The 15912-nt window shown below is 38.2% G+C and overlaps 1 protein-coding gene across 4 annotated transcripts in view; it reads right to left on the reverse strand.

The window, feature by feature from the left end:
* The window catches only part of Lnp1 (leukemia NUP98 fusion partner 1), a 28417-nt gene extending 23504 nt beyond the window's left edge, over nt 1–4913 (reverse strand). For 3 of the 4 annotated variants that reach the window (XM_048803450.1, XM_015478578.2, XM_048803451.1), the window contains exons 1-2: nt 4332–4913; nt 173–286 (exon numbers count right to left, since the gene is read on the reverse strand). The gene's annotated coding sequence lies outside the window, so the exon portion shown is untranslated. Of the gene's footprint in view, nt 1–172; nt 287–3746; nt 3863–4331 lie in introns of those variants that run through there. The other variant, XM_048803449.1, reaches the window with a different exon arrangement.
* Nucleotides 4914–15912: the final 10999 nt, after the last annotated feature.

Below are 15912 nucleotides of genomic sequence, written 5' to 3' on the forward strand. Positions count from 1 at the left end.
GTTACAACAGATTGGAAATGGATGATAAATAAATAGAACTAACAGGTGGCGATAATTCTTTCTGGTAATTTTTCAGTAAAGAGGAATGGAGAGAATGAAAACCTAAGGCCGAAATGAAAGAGAAGAGAGCTGTATAGGTATGTGCTTAAAATAAGCACATTTATGAACTCACCAGAAGGTCTGGACACTCTTTGTAGTGGCACCCCCTTCTCCACAGAACATCGTAACTTAGCTTCTCCAGAAATCTTCACCATAATTGATTTTAGGTCTATCAGCATAAGAGTCTCTACAAAAGAGTTAAATGTAGGTAAACTTCCTATTTTCCTGTTAATCTATTTTATTTGGCCATTGGCCTGTGAAAAGTCAGCACTTTAGGTGCTTAACGCCCCTTTACTAGTTTTTCACAGACATTTATCCAATGTAGTAGTTTGTAAAAGTGTGTTTGCAAATGCAAAATGTGATAATTAAAAGACAAATCCTTTAACAAGGCCTCTTAGCTTTGAGCTGGAGCTTCACAGAGATGTCTGCATTTCTAAGATAAATTACCAGTTGGGCTCCATGGTAACAGCTTGCAGGGAGAGGAAAGAAAGGGGCGAAGAAGCTCTCCCCTTCTCAGGTGTTGTCCTTGAAGGGTTAACTAGTCCAAAACAGTGAAAGAAAAAGCTGCTTTTAGGTGAACTTCTGCAGACTGTGAACTTCTAAGCCCCTCCCCTTACATGCTGGGTATAAAGTTCTGAAACTACCTGATCCTGGGGTGTTGGGGTGCAGGGGAATAATTGATTACAGCAAAATCTGTTCCCTCTGAACCTGGCTGCAACCAAATAAAACTGTTTCCTGCTATCTTTGGTGCCCTGCCTCATATGTCCCCTACAATACCTTCAGTCAACCAGGAAGAATCATACATTTTTTTTGGTGGTGGTCTGGGGGAGTACCAGGGATTGAACTCAGGGGCGCTTGACCACTGAGCCACATGCCCAGACCTATTTTGTATTTTACTGAGAGACAGGATCTCACTGAGTTGTTAAGCACCTCGTCTTTGCTGAGAATGGCTTTGAACTCACAATCCTTCTGCCTCGGCCTCTGGAGCCACTGGGATTACAGATGTGTGCCAATGCACCAACCTAGAATCATACATTTTAAAAACAATAAGGAGACTTATAAATCGATCATCTAAGTCACCATTCACATTACAAAGAAAGCAAAGTTTCTTAACAGTGACACAGTTCAGTGATATTGACATCTAAAATAAGAACTCAAGGCTTCCAAATGCCAATCCATTATAGTTTTCTACCTCATTCAATTGCCTCCAAAGATACAGATCAAAGAGAGAGAAAACAGTTTCTTTTGAGTTCTGTTCATCTATCAAGAAAATGTTCACATATACAAAATTTCCATTTCTTTTAGAATCATGGGTTTGTTTTTGACTTTTATTCTTTAATATTTAGAAAAACAGAGAGCTAAGCATTGAATACTGGTTTGGAACAAATCAAAAGGACTAAATATTATCTAATTAAATCCTTACCATAAGCTGAAAGGAGTGTGTTTTCACCATTTCGCAGCTTAGAAAATTATGCATTCAGTCAGTAAGGTAAAAAAGCCTGTAATTGTGAATTCAGCTCTACACTACATGAAATTAGGAAATGGAAAAAAAAGAGAGGAATAAGCAAGGAGTGGAATTAAAATCTTTTCTAAAAGTATAAAAGCAACAAGTATGAATTCATTTGCAAAAATGCCTATTCTAAAAATTGAATCAATCCTTTAGAGGGATATTAGTTGATAAAAAAATGATTCAAGAAACTCTTAACATTCATTCCCTTTTAAGAGGGGAATTGTGTGGCTGGGGGAAGGGAATGAGGCAGACTTTTTTCTTTTAATACTCTTTCTTAGTTGTTGATGGATCTTTATTTTCTTCATTTATTTATATATGGTGCTGAGAATTGAACCCAGTGCCTCACATGAGAGGCAAGCGCTCTACCACTCCATAACCCCAACCCCAAGGGAGACATTTTTTATTCTAATTTGTTATATAGGATAGCAGAATGTATTACAATTCATATCACACATATAGAGCACACTTTTTCACATCTCTGGTTGTACACAAAGTAGAGTCATACCATTAGTGTCTTCATACACATAGTTAGGGTAATGATGTCCATCTCATTCCACCGTTTTGTCTTTCCTACCCCCATGACCCCTCTCTTCCCCTCCTACTATCTGGAGTTCATCTAATTCACCCATGTTCCCCACCCAACCCCATTATGAATTAGCATTCTTATGTCAGAGAAAACATTCAGCATTTGGTTTTTGAGGATTGGCAAATTTAGCATTATATTCTCCAACTCCATCCACTTACCTGCAAATGCCATGATTTTATTATTTTTTAATGATAAATAGTACTTCATTGTGTATATATACCACATTTTCTTTATCACTTCATTAACTGATGGGCATCTAGGTTGGTTCCACAGTTTAGCTACTGTGAATCATGTTGCTATAAACATTGATGTGGCTATATCCCTTTAGTCCCAGGTAGACTTTTAACACTAAACCTTTATAAATTCTGGATCTTAAGCATAACAATATATTATTGACTATTCCAATAAATAAGCAATCCTTTTTGAAATATTTGAATTTCAATGTTTTAGTTCCAACCAACAGTTTATAAATGCTTGCATTACACAATGCTCCAAGATGCCACAGAAAAACTGAAATTTCAGGAATATTTTCTTAAAAGGCAAGGTCAAGATCACATCAAGAGACAAGAGATCTACCTTTTGGGTGATGAATCAGGGGGGGAGAAAGCAGTTCACCTCTAACAATCACTATCTGATCAAATTGATTCCACTCCCATGTTTAGCCTATTTTCTTAGTTTGTGGCTAAGAAAACCTATTGCTTAAAAGCAATGTCCTGATAGGAATCTACATGAAGCAAGAGAAAAGCAATGATCCTGAAACTCTTTCAGTTTAGGCCATTCGATTTTAAATCAATATGAGTGCTACTTAATAATTTTCTTTCTCTTTCCTTTAGCACCTCTGTGATGTTGAAAATCCTCCTGTACTCAAAAGTCAAATGATCATTTATAAAGTTTCAATGTAAGGGTGGGCAAACCACTATACCTGAAATGAGGAGCCAGTTACGCATTCTCATTCTCTGTTCTACTTGTCTTTTTTTTTTTTTTCCTTGAAAATAGTGTTAACTCTAAATACCTTGCAACAGTTTCATATTTAAGTGGTCACGCACACAGCAAAGGAAAAACACTTGACAAAGCTTTTGGAGATACAAAAGCTATGAATTGAAATCACATTTTGGGCATGACGGGATAGCTGAAGACATTGCAAAACAAGCACGAGGGTGGGCAGATCAGAGCACTGGGGCAGGCACATGACTTCAGGGAGCCTGGAGTGGGTTGGGTTGTCAGATGGGATCCAGCTCAAGATACCACTACACAAGGAAGACTGGAAGCAGGTGGGAAGCCTGGGGCCTCGCATTTCTACCTAGTCACTTCGAGAGCCTCTTAACGGTGTACACATAATTGCTTTCCTAACTGCTTCAGACTAAGAGTCGCAGGAACCCCGATCAACCCTTTTGGATTGGAATCACCCTGCCTTTGTCGGTTTCAACCTAGTTTTTTTGCCCCCTGCTATTGCCCCCATAACCTCAAATTAGTCTAAACTAAAATCTGGCTATGGGAGAGATTAAAAGATGGGCGATACACTAAGCTATTTTCACCTCTTCCCTCGCTCACTTTTAAAGTCCTTCCAATCAGTTGGTTTCCTCTACATGTGCGCAGCTGAGTTAAAGGGCTGCCCACGTTCAAAAAAAGCCAAGGGGCGGAAAGGGGAAAACGGGATCCAAAACCTACCAATCAGCTGAGCAGCTCGGCCTACGCCCCGCCCACCATCCCTGCCAGCCTATAACTCCCACACTTTTTCCGTCTGTCCCGCCCAATCAGAGTGCCCCCGCCCCCGGAGCGTTCCCGGTNCCGCCCCGCTAGGCAAGAGGACCATCTGTCCTTTCATCCTAAAGGTGGACTGGAGGATATCTGCTACCACGGAAGGCCCAAGGCCCCAGAAGTGATACTCCCAAACAGCAGCGAGGCGAAAGGAAAGAGAAAGGGCTTGTCTAGGAACGCCCACCGCACACCGTTTCCTCCAACCCGGAAGTGATCTCCCCTACCGTTGAGAGCGGAGGAAACCCAAGGCTAGGTCTTCCCGGCATGCCCTGGGCTTCCGGCGACCCTGCCCCTTTCCTGCCGTCTGTTCTGGCTTCCAAGCGTGTGCTATTGCTCATTGCTTTCCTTTACTTGGTGGGGACTTCCTTTTCACAATACCTGGTGTCTCGGAGGCGGTGGCACAGAACACTCAACATGGCCGCCTCCAAGCCGGTAAAGGCAACAATGGTCGCAGCTGCTGCTCCAGTCTCCGGGAGTGGAGTGGGCCTTGGCGGTGGGACTCGGCTCAGGCACTAGGGTTCTGGCGCGGCTAGTAGAGGCGTTCCTGCTTCTGGGCACGGGTGCCCTGTACCTGTGAACTGGTAGCGGTGGCGCCGCGAGGCCAGCCTAGGCTCAGTGGCGAACGGAAGACCCCGGAGGGCAGGGTCAGTCCTCCCCGGGGCAGCAGAATTCCCGAAGGTTCCGGTGCCCACTTGGAAATCGTGAGAAGCTGCCCGGGGCCGTAGAGGTAGAACCGAATGAATGCATCTTTACCTTCAAGGGCTGTCCGGGTGAGGGAGAAACAGCAAGGGGCTGCTCCTGAATTTAAAAACTCATTTCTGGCTGCCTCTGTATGGAATGGAGTTACACCAGGGTGCAGGTTACCGACCTTCTTTGACATTTTCCTTTGGCTTTCCAAAAAAAAGTCTCGCTTTCCCCAATGACTCGGCATTTATTCCTACTGTTATACGTAAGGGAAATATTCGCGAATGTCACGATTGCGTTTAGCTAAGAATCTAAGGAAGCCAAATTTCATTAATGATTGGTACATTATGATATGAATTGCTTTTGTAATTTCCAAAGTCCAGAACTTAATCGATAAGAACATTTTAATGAGAAAAAGCTAAATAACTATATATATACAATATAACTTTATATATGTTTTAAAGAGTAAAATAATGTTGGCATTTTTAATTTTTTTTTTTGATATGTTGGATGGGAATAATGTCTTAAACTCTTTGCCTGGAAGCATCTTAAATATTTGTTTCACTGGAAATATACATACCCTTATACACATGGGAGCCATTGGCACTCTATTCAAGGTGAAGATGCATTTTTAGTAAGTAGTTATATTAGTCTAACTTCTATATATTACTGCCTACAATGTGTGAGGTATGATACTAACCCATGAAAGAGCAGTAGGAGAGTAAAACATGTATTTTGTTGTTTGGTACCGGTGATAGCCAGAGGTTATCAGGTTAGCCGCTGAGCCACGTACATACCCTGCCTTTTTTTATATTTTATTTAGAGACTGGGTCTCGCTGAATTGTTTGGGCCCTAGCTAAGTTTCTGAGTTTGGCTTTGAACTCTGCGATCCTTCTGCCTCAGCCTCCAGGATTATAGGCTTGTGCCACAGCTCCCAGTTATGGCTTGTTTTTAATCAAAGAAAATGCATTACAATATGGAAAAGAACCCATGGACTGTGAGAACTAGAGAAATGTCACTTAATATTGAACTCTTCACCACTGTTAGTTTGGGAAAGTCATTTTATCTCCCTGATGTTACCACTATCATCCCTGTAGAATAGGAGGATTAAAATATTGGATCTCTCAGATTCATCCAGCACTAAAAATTGATGATCCAGAGGGCTGCCAGTGAGAGTTGTTATCAAGAGGATTCTCTGAATTAGCTGTCACATGTTATTTTCATAAGTATGAAATTCCATGCTTAATTAATATAATTTTAATCATTGAATAATAGATGAAAGAAATGTACATTAAAGTTCTCAGATTTATAATCATTAAAAATAAAATTGTGTTTTTAACATTTTGTTGTAGTTTCAGCCACCACACTTCATCCTGGGGATTCCATGCCATTGGTATTTGATAGAGTTTAGCAAATTCCCTTTTGGTGTTTAGATTTAAGTCTCCTTTTCAGTTTTTCAGCACTGTGAATTAACCTTGATGATTTTTGAATTTTATGTTCTGTAGTTTTTTAAGTTTTACAAAGAATTTTTCCCCCTGATTGCTGTTAAAAATTAGACTTTTAAGATCAAATTCTTCATGTAACCTGTGCTACTTTAAAATGTTTATTATCTTTGATCCCAAATAAAAGGGAGCAAAACACTTATATACCATTGTTCATCTTGTGGAACCATGTGAGCTCCTGCATGAAATCTTGTTTTGAATTTACTGAAGGAAGCAATACCCTTTATGGCAGATGTCTGTCAGATAAATTTGTAAGTGTAGTCAGGAACTTATCCAAAAGAGGAAAACTTACAACTACTACAACAAAGTCAAGTATTTAAAAGGAAGTGATGTGATAATTCCTATATACAATACTTGAACTAATTAATTTATATTTTGCCTTTTAAAAAGAAGCCTATTGTGTTGGATTGGAATTGGATTCATCATAAGCTCATAAGATTCATATATATATATATATATATATATATGTAAATTAAAGATTCAAGTGTATATAATTTGTGTATGTTTATAATATATACCACACGTTCACACATATATTCTCTAGTTCTAGCTACTAAGCACATCTATTAATTTATAAACAGTTTTCCACTAAAAGGACTGTGGATCCTTGGGGAAATGTCTAATTCCAGACTGCAGCAGAGAATGTCGAAGGTTGACCAGGAATGTCTTAACTCGGAAAGCAAAAGTTGAGTGTATAATAAATGGACACAGAATCTAGGTCAGAGAGACTCCTTGGGAGTAAATGAAAAATATGAGCATCAAAATATTTGTAATAAAATTTTATTGAGTAACTGCAAAATAAGTATTACAAATGATATGAGAGATTTTAATTTACTACATAATCAGGAAACTACTGAATCTGCAATTCTAGGGCTGATGACCACAATCTGATCTAACAACTCTTCCAAGTGATTAAACTGCTGCTTTGGAGTGATTAATCCAGAGGTAATCCAATCTGTAGCATATGGCAAGAGATTAACTGGGCTTTTTATTAGTAGGACATTCCTATTTGATTATAGACATTTTCATTTCCTTAAAAATTACCAGATATGGGGCTGGATTTACTGTACCTCGCGATAGCATGTGTGAGGCACTGGATTCGATTCTCAGCACCACATATAAATAAGTAAATAAAGGTTTATCAACAACTAAAAAATATTTTTTTAAAAAAATCAATTATTCAGATAAACCTGCTAAAATTTATCAGAAGCCTGTTTTCTGTCATTTGTGAAATCACTCATTTTATTCATTTATCAAGGTTTTTAATTATTGTATACTCATTAGAAATGTCAAGAATCTGTGAAATCACCTTTATTTCTCTACCACATGTGCTGTAACCCAGTGAGGAGTTAAGAACCCACAAATCTACTCACTGTGCTTCCTACAGCATTGATGAAGACCAAGCTCAACTTTCCCCCTGTTACACCTTAGTCAAAAGTCTCTGAATTTCTCCATTAGAAATTGCCCAGTGACATTTGCAACTCTTTCACTGATAAAACTGAGCTACTATTAACCCTTAAAGTCACCTATTTGAATATCTAAACAACCCTATTACCCTGTGTTCCTATCTGATGGTCAAGGGAGGGCAGGGGAGTAGGATTCAAAAAACTTTTCTAGGCCAAAAAGTAGCCACCAGGTCACTGACTCCTCTTTTTTAGTTTCAAGTTAACCTCCTCAGTTACTGCCTTTATTCATTAATCTTTCCATTTTCACTTTTTTGTTTCTTCCCTTTTATGTTTCCAAAATATGAGCTGATTGGCACAGGTGTACAATCAAGATATAAAAGTCAAGGAAATAGCCATAGTTAGGTTGAGAGGAATAGTATAGGAAATAGTTGATTTTTCTTCTTTTCCTTCTAGATGAAAAGCAAACCCAGAATTTATACTGAAACAAGGTCTTCAGTAGTGAAGTTGTCCTATTTAAATACTAGTCCTTCTGAAAATAGTAGTAGCAAGACCTAACCTAACCTAAGAAAAGATGAGTTGATATTTTCAATGTCCTGTGTAAACTAGTACTTTGATGAGATGATATTCTGGATCCTAAACCTTTTTTTGTAAAATATTTTAATGAAATCTCTGGCATAAATATCACTTAACTATTACTGCATGACACATACCCCCAAAACTTAGTGACTTAAAGACACCAGTTTTGTGACTAATTTGAGCAGGACTCCAGAGAGGGCCTCTCACCAATCTTTTTTTAGCTGAGTCATCTGGAGTCCTCAGGAACTGGAGGATCTAAGCTGGTTTGTGTCTCAGCTAAGATGACTGAGAAAGCCAAATTGTCTGGATCTCTCTCTACCTCAGGTTTTTCTCTTCTCTGAAGTCTCTTCCTCTTTGAAGGACCCCCAACAAAACTTGCTTCTTCAGATGGAGGCTGGGGTCCAAGATAGCAATAGTAGAAAATAAGACCGCCTAAGGTCTTAAGAGGTCTTATTTATTCAGGTAACTTCTACCAAATTCTGCTGCTCAAAGAAAGTTACAAGGCCACCCTGATTCAATATTGGAGGAGGATGCAAAAAGGCATAAATTCAGGGAGGCAGAATTCATTTGGGACTGTGATGGCTACTCTTATGTGTCAGTTTGGTTAGGTTATGGTACCCAGATATTTGGTCAAATATTATTCAAATATCTCTAGGAAGTTATTTTTCAGGTGAGAATACCATTACATATTTAAATCTGTAGCCTTTCAGAAAGCAAATGACTGAAAATGAATGGACCTCTTTTGAGACTAAAAAGTCTCAAAGGAAAAAAGAATGATTGCTGTCAAAGATGCGGAAATTTGGCCAGCAGACTGCATTAGACTTTTATCATCAATTCTACCCAGCCTGCCAAACTACCTACCCTGCAGGTTTGTACTCGCCAGTCTCCAAAATTGTGTGAACAAATTCCTTAAAATCTCTCACTTGCTCTCCATAGATAAATAAAATAAATACGTATTTGTGTGTATATACATCTCTATTTTTAGCTCTGTTTCTCTAGAAAACTACTAAACTACTGTTGGGGCATTTCGCAACAAACGGCATGCATTTTCCAAGACAGGAAAGCCCATAATCCCCAGAAATCTTAATAATTAGTATATGACACTCAATAATACTTAAGGAAATGTTCTCTAGCTAGAGAACAAGTGTGCAAAACTTTAGATGATGCTAAAGATAACAAGGCAGAAGTCACTCATTGACAAATTGTTTATGCTAGAAGTGTGAGCCCTGCCTACCTCAGGAATGCAGGAATGACAAAAAGACTTATTGAGAAAACTTGCCAACCTGATTAAACAGCATAAATGTATGACCAAGCCAAAGTTTCCAACAGGCTTTGCAACAAAGATAAAACAGTTTATGGTTGGTAATAAAATGTGGGAGATAATCATTTCCTCCCTGACTTGCCAAAATGCCTTAAGCAAACCATTTCCTAACTCAAGTAGATGCCTTATTTTGAAGTCTAAAAGATTAAGCTCAAAATTAATATTAAAGTAATGGGACTGTATTAGTTTAATACAGATGCTATAACAAAGTACCACAAATTTTGTGGCTTAACAGAATTATTTATCTTCTCACAATTCTGTAGGCTAGAAATTCAAGACCATATGTAGAGCTATATTCCCTCTGAAGGTACTAGAGAAAAATCTGTGCCTGTCTTCCAGTTTCTGGTAGTTTTCTGCCAAGGTTTGGTGTTTTTAGATTTGTAGACTGATCACACTGATTTTGGCCCTGATGTTGATGTAGTGTATTCTGTATGTGTATGCACACAAACATATGCTTGTGTGTCTCAATTTAAATTTCCCCTTTTAATAAGGACACATGAGGGGCTGGGGTTGTGGCTCAGTGGTAGAGTGCTCGCCTAGCACGTGAGAGGCCCTGGGTTCGATCCTCAGACCTACATAAAAATAAATAAAATCAAGGTATTGTGTCCAACTACGACTAAAAAATATTTTTTAAAAAAATTAATAAGGACACATGATATTGGATTGGGGTCTACCCCCTTCCAGTATGGCCTCAACCTTAACAGATTACACTGGTATGACCATATTTCCAAATAAACTCACATTCTGAGTTGCTGGGAGTCAGAAATGAATTTGGAGAGTGGGGGACACAATTGGACACATAAAAATGGATTATATTTCTAATAAAATATACTATTTTCTTTCAATAATCCAAACTCTATTCTTATTTTGGGGATCTGATTTGTCATTTGGGTTGAAAAAGCTTTTTTTAGGATATGAGGGATTGTTTGTTTCTGAGTTGGGTTTTCACCCTCTGCCACTAGAGGATAATATCATTGCTATTATCTTCCTTTGATTAAGCTTATTTTACATTATTTTTAGTTAGTTCATCCATATGTAGGCATATCCAATATGGAATAAATTTAAGGCACATTTCTTGAGTGGTGGGAAGTGGAGAAGGTGACATATATAAGACACACTCGTGTGTCCCAGCTATTCCTCTCCTGGATTTCTGACCAGAATCAAATCACCAGAGAACTTTGCACAAAGCTGTTGTCTCTTTTTCCAAGCAAAACATTTTGTGTCAGGGGTTGAGTAGATGATACTTAAAATACGGCAGGTCTATTTAGAAAGAACTGAGCCACTCACTATGCAGTAATAATCTCTGAAGTGGAAAGAGCCTTCACATCTGGCATCCTCAGCTTCATGGGCTTGACCCATTACAGGATCTTGGGACAAGCCAGTAACTCTGATCTCAGGTTCCTTTTCTGCAGACAACCTCTTAGGACTAATTTTATCTAAATGATCTCTTCCTTTGATTTCCCTGTCTTCTTTCTGTACCTATAGCTCACTCTTCAATACTGCATGTTGAAAGGGATTCTTTATTATTATTATTATTATTATTATTATTATTATTATCAGTTGTTCAAAATATTACAAAGCTCTTGACATCATATTTCATACATTTGATTCAGCTGGTAGAGTGGAGGACTGTAGACTGAAAGGGATTCTTAAGTGTCACAACAGACGAAAGCAGTGCAGTCCCCTAGGGGATTATATTGTAGTTAGAAGGAAGAATTGTTGTCTAAAGATAATTAGAGGACTGAAAAGCATATGATCCATGCTGTCTTGGGCTCCCTATTATAGGAATGTATTGACAGAAGAGGGCTGTATGAAATGGTTGAAAAGAAATTTTCAACTGATCTCTAAAAGCTTCAGAGTTAAGCTGACAGGTCAGTGAGAAGGAGAATGGTTAATACAACATAGATATGTCAAAAAAATGTTCTGAGAAAAAGAACACACAGGAATGAGCTCACCCAAGTAATTGAGGGTCTTATCGATTTTGAATGGAATAACTTATCTTCTGCTCAGGAGCACAAGTCAAGGACTGTGTTAGAAGCATAATATGAAAGCATAACCATTCTCTGAATTACAAACAATAGGAATTGTTTTGTTTAACAGTCAAAGTTCTGGGTATAATGTTAAGTAACTTGGACTTGATCTCAGAAGCAAAGGGAACCTGGCTGTGCTCCTGAGCAGAAGATAAGTTATTCCATTCGAAATCGCTAAGACCCTCAATTACTTGGGTGAGCTCATTCCTGTGTGTATGTACTTTGGCTTCAGTCACTTATCTGCAAATGGGGGGTTATTTGGGCTCTACCTACAGCTTCTTACTTAAAACCTCTACCCCACCTAACTCCCTTTAGGACATTTGACACCAGGCAAAAAAGCCCAAGTTCATGAGGACCCAGACAAGAGGCTTCCATTGTTAACAATATCCTAGTCACAGAATTACTTCCTCCCACAACTAAAACACACTCAACAAGCCTATGTGGTCCCTGCTTCAGGACAGTACAAATTGACAACTACTGATGTGCAGTCTCAGAGCTCCTGGGTGAATTACCTGTACAAGAGAGTGCCCTGAAATTCATTAGGATATCACCTTAATAGCTGTAAAAATTAAATAATCCTGCAAGTTAGGAAATAAATGTGGAGAAAGGCATGATTACTTCAGGTTCAGGCTTTTCACTTCAAAGGAGATATTCTTAAATTTCTTAGGCACTGAAGAAACCCATCAAGCAACACGATGGCCTGGTGTGAGTTGCAGATTATCATGTGTAGGCAGAATAGATAGGTAATTACAGGTAATTATAAGTATGACTCCATCTCCAGAAGGTACACACCTGTGCAAGGAAGGCTGGGATGCAACCTGTGTGGAGGAGTTAATGCATAGCTATCAATAGGATCCAGGGGTGTCCTTAGGTCGGCTTTTGAGAATCCTGTCCTGTTCTTGTCTCTGGGTCTAAATCTCACAAGCACTGTCGGCCACAAAATAGTGAACATATTTTAACATGAAAAGAATTTGAATTAAACACAAGAAATGTTTAAGAGAATCAAAAACATAGCATCCCATATTTCATGTTAAGGAATGGTATATGAATAGCATTTTAGAAATGTATAATTTTAACATGCTATCTATTCAGATTAGTTTAAAAAGGTCTGTTTATAAATGTGTAATTGACCAAGTTAGGGTGACTTTATGAAATCTCACTAAGTTGATGCAGTATTGGAATATTTAAGAAAATTTTAATTTCCACAAATTTATGTTAAGTTTAATAATTAGATTCATAAGACTAAATTAAGAATTTAGGGAAACTTGGCCAGTTCGTTAAAATATTTAAGAAAGATCTTAAAAACATTAAACTCATACACAATTGGAAATGTTTAAAGGGAAATCTAAGTTTAAAATTATGTTCTCAGAATTAAAGTCCCCTTAAAACTAAGCATTAATCATTTGACCCATTTTTCCCACTTCTCCATATGTACCCCAAAGACTTAAAATCAGCATACTACAGTGACACAGCCACATCAATCTTTATAGCTGCTCAATTCACAATAGCTAAGCTATAGAACCAAACTAAAGGCCCTTCAACAGATAAATGATAAGAAAATGTGGCATATATACAGCCATAAAAAAAGAAATGACTTTATGACTTTTGCAGGTAAATGGATGATCTGGAGACTATCATGCTAAATGAACTAAGCCAGTTCCTAGCACCAAAGGTCAAATATTCTCTCTGATATGCAGATGCTAACACACAACAAGGGGAAGGGGAGAATAGAAGTTCAGTGGAATAGACAAAAGGGAATGAAGAGAAGGGGGATGGGAATAGGAACAACAGTAGAATGAATCAGATATAACTTTCATCGGTTCATATATGAATACACTACCAGTAAAACTCCACATCATGTACAACCACAAAAATGGGATTCTAATTAGAATATGTTATACTCCATGTGTGCATAATATGTCAAAATACACTCTACTATGATGTATATCTAAAAAGAAAAATTTTTAAAAAGAAAATTAAGTGTTAAATTTTTAGACTTCCAACTAGACTAGAGCTGGTGATATAGCTCAGTGTGTTGCCTTGCATGTGCAAGGCCTGGGCTCAATCCCCAGCAGCACAAAAAATAAAATAAAATGATAATATTTGAAATTTTAATTTAAAATGATAGGAAAGAATAAATATTTTTAACTTTTTAGTTGTTTGTCCAGAAATCCAATTTTCCTATCCACTACATGCCTCTTAAGAATACCCCATTGGGGGCTGGGACTGTAGCTCAGTGGTAGCACACTTGTCTAGCATGTGTGAGGCACTGGGTTCAATTCTCAGCACCACATACAAATAAACTTTTTTTTAAAAAGTCTATCAACAACTAAAAATTGTTTTAATTAAAAAAAGAACACTCTATCCAGGTTTAAAGCAAAGCTCTACCTTCACTGACATTTATTTAAGGGAAATTATATTATTTCATGCCTGTCTTTTATTCTCTAATTTCTCTCCATATAAATTTCACACTAGACAGATAAAGAACTTCTGGGTCTAGTCTCTGTGTGTATTCACTTTTCTTTCATTCTATTTATCAAACATTTCCTTATATTTGGGATGATTTTTTAACTTCTTGTCCTTTTCTGCATTGTTCCCATATCATCTGGTAATTCTTTCTTCACCTTATTAATCCACATTCAAGATACAATCAGTACATCATCCTATAGTGATGAAATGATAAGGAGAATGCCACTATGGTCACGTCCCAGTGTCCCATTTCAACAATGAGCTGCAATCAGAGCTTGCCAAGCAGGCCAAGCAGAGGAGATCAGAGACTACAGAAAACCCTGGGGAATTGTTATCATGACAACAGCCAAGGCTGATATTGCTGTATAGTCACCCCCACCCCTCACTGCCATGTGTCATGTCATCACAGTGACTTTCCATCTGCAGGGTTTCATCTGCCTTGTAAAATGTCTCCCAGTTTTGCTGCACTGACAACAGCACTAGAAATCATGCCCTGACTTGCAAGGCTTTATTCTTCTGGTTATGGCAATGAAGCATGAGAGTCCCCTGAAGGAAGTGTGGCAAAACCTCAGGAATGAGGCCCCAAGGAGATTGGAAGAGTTGAGACAAAATGCAAAGTATGGAAGGGAACCCCCACCTGCTCTCTGATGAGGGCTTCCCAGGCAGAGCCAAAGGCTCTGAAAATAGAATTTCATATAATGATGGAGAGGAATAGACTAGGATGCTACTTTCCCTAGGGTAGTCAGAGAAATGCCTCTGAGAAAGGACCAGCCAAGGAAAAGTGTCATTACCCCAACTCAATCATTCTTGTTCCTCCTTCTCAACTTTATTGATCTAAAATTATTGCCTCAAATTATAGATTTTCTGACTTTATATTTTGTGTTTCTCCACTAGGAATGTAAGTCTGATGAGGACAGTGACTTTGGCCTGAGTATCACTATGTCCCTAGCTTCTTGCACACTGCTGGGCACATAGAAATTGCTTTGAATGATCCCATCGTACATATGAGTTGATAAGCATTGCCTGAAGATTATTTTCCTCATCCCATGATCTAAAGTTGAAGACCTCTTATATTTTTGTTATAAAATATTTGTCATGATTTCTGAAAATATGCTGAAATATAATTCTTTTTTTTAAAATATTTATTTATTTATTTTTTAGTTTTCGGCGGACACAACATCTTTGTTTGTATGTGGTGCTGAGGATCGAACCCGGGCCGCACGCATGCCAGGCGAGCGCGCTACCACTTGAGCCACATCCCCAGCCCTGAAATATAATTCTTTATAGATTAGAACCTTTATAGATTGTCTTTATTGACCCATGACTTCATGGAACGATGTAAAGAAAATGCAGACTTTCCTATTTGGGCTCAATCTTACTATTTGCTAATTTGTGTCATTCCATAAAAATGGTAGTTGTAAAATACAAAGTTGATAATACAATGATAAAGATATGATAAATTTTCCAATTTATTGATCATTTCAAGGGCTAGAGACAGTGCCAGACTGTGGCCTTTGAATTAAATCCTAGAATTCACTGTGTTACATCTTTCTTATATTCTCTGTGTGCAGAGACTTGAGAAATGGACAATTCTGCTCTATCATAAAGGCTCTAGAATATTTACACGTATCAATGATGAGATCCCAGGTGCTCACGCTCTCTTCTCTCCTCCCCACCCCTCTCTCCCCCGCCCAGGGATTGAACCCAGGTGCACTTAACCACTAAGCCACATCCCAGACCTTATTTTTTATTTTGAGACAGGATCTCGCTAAGTTGCTCAGGGCGTCTCTAAGTGGTTGAGGTTGGTTTTGAACTAGGGATCCTCCTGCCTCAGCCTCCCAAGCCACTGGGATTACAGGTGTGAACTACCATACCAACTTCATCTTAATCATTGTAGTTATTCCTAGAGTCCCTGCTCAAGCCTAGATACCAGTGATGCCAATTTTAAGTAACTGTGGCTGATTGCTCATT

This window comes from Marmota marmota, unplaced genomic scaffold, assembly GCF_001458135.2.
Source record: "Marmota marmota marmota unplaced genomic scaffold, marMar, whole genome shotgun sequence".
In the NCBI taxonomy this organism is placed as follows: domain Eukaryota; kingdom Metazoa; phylum Chordata; class Mammalia; order Rodentia; family Sciuridae; genus Marmota; species Marmota marmota.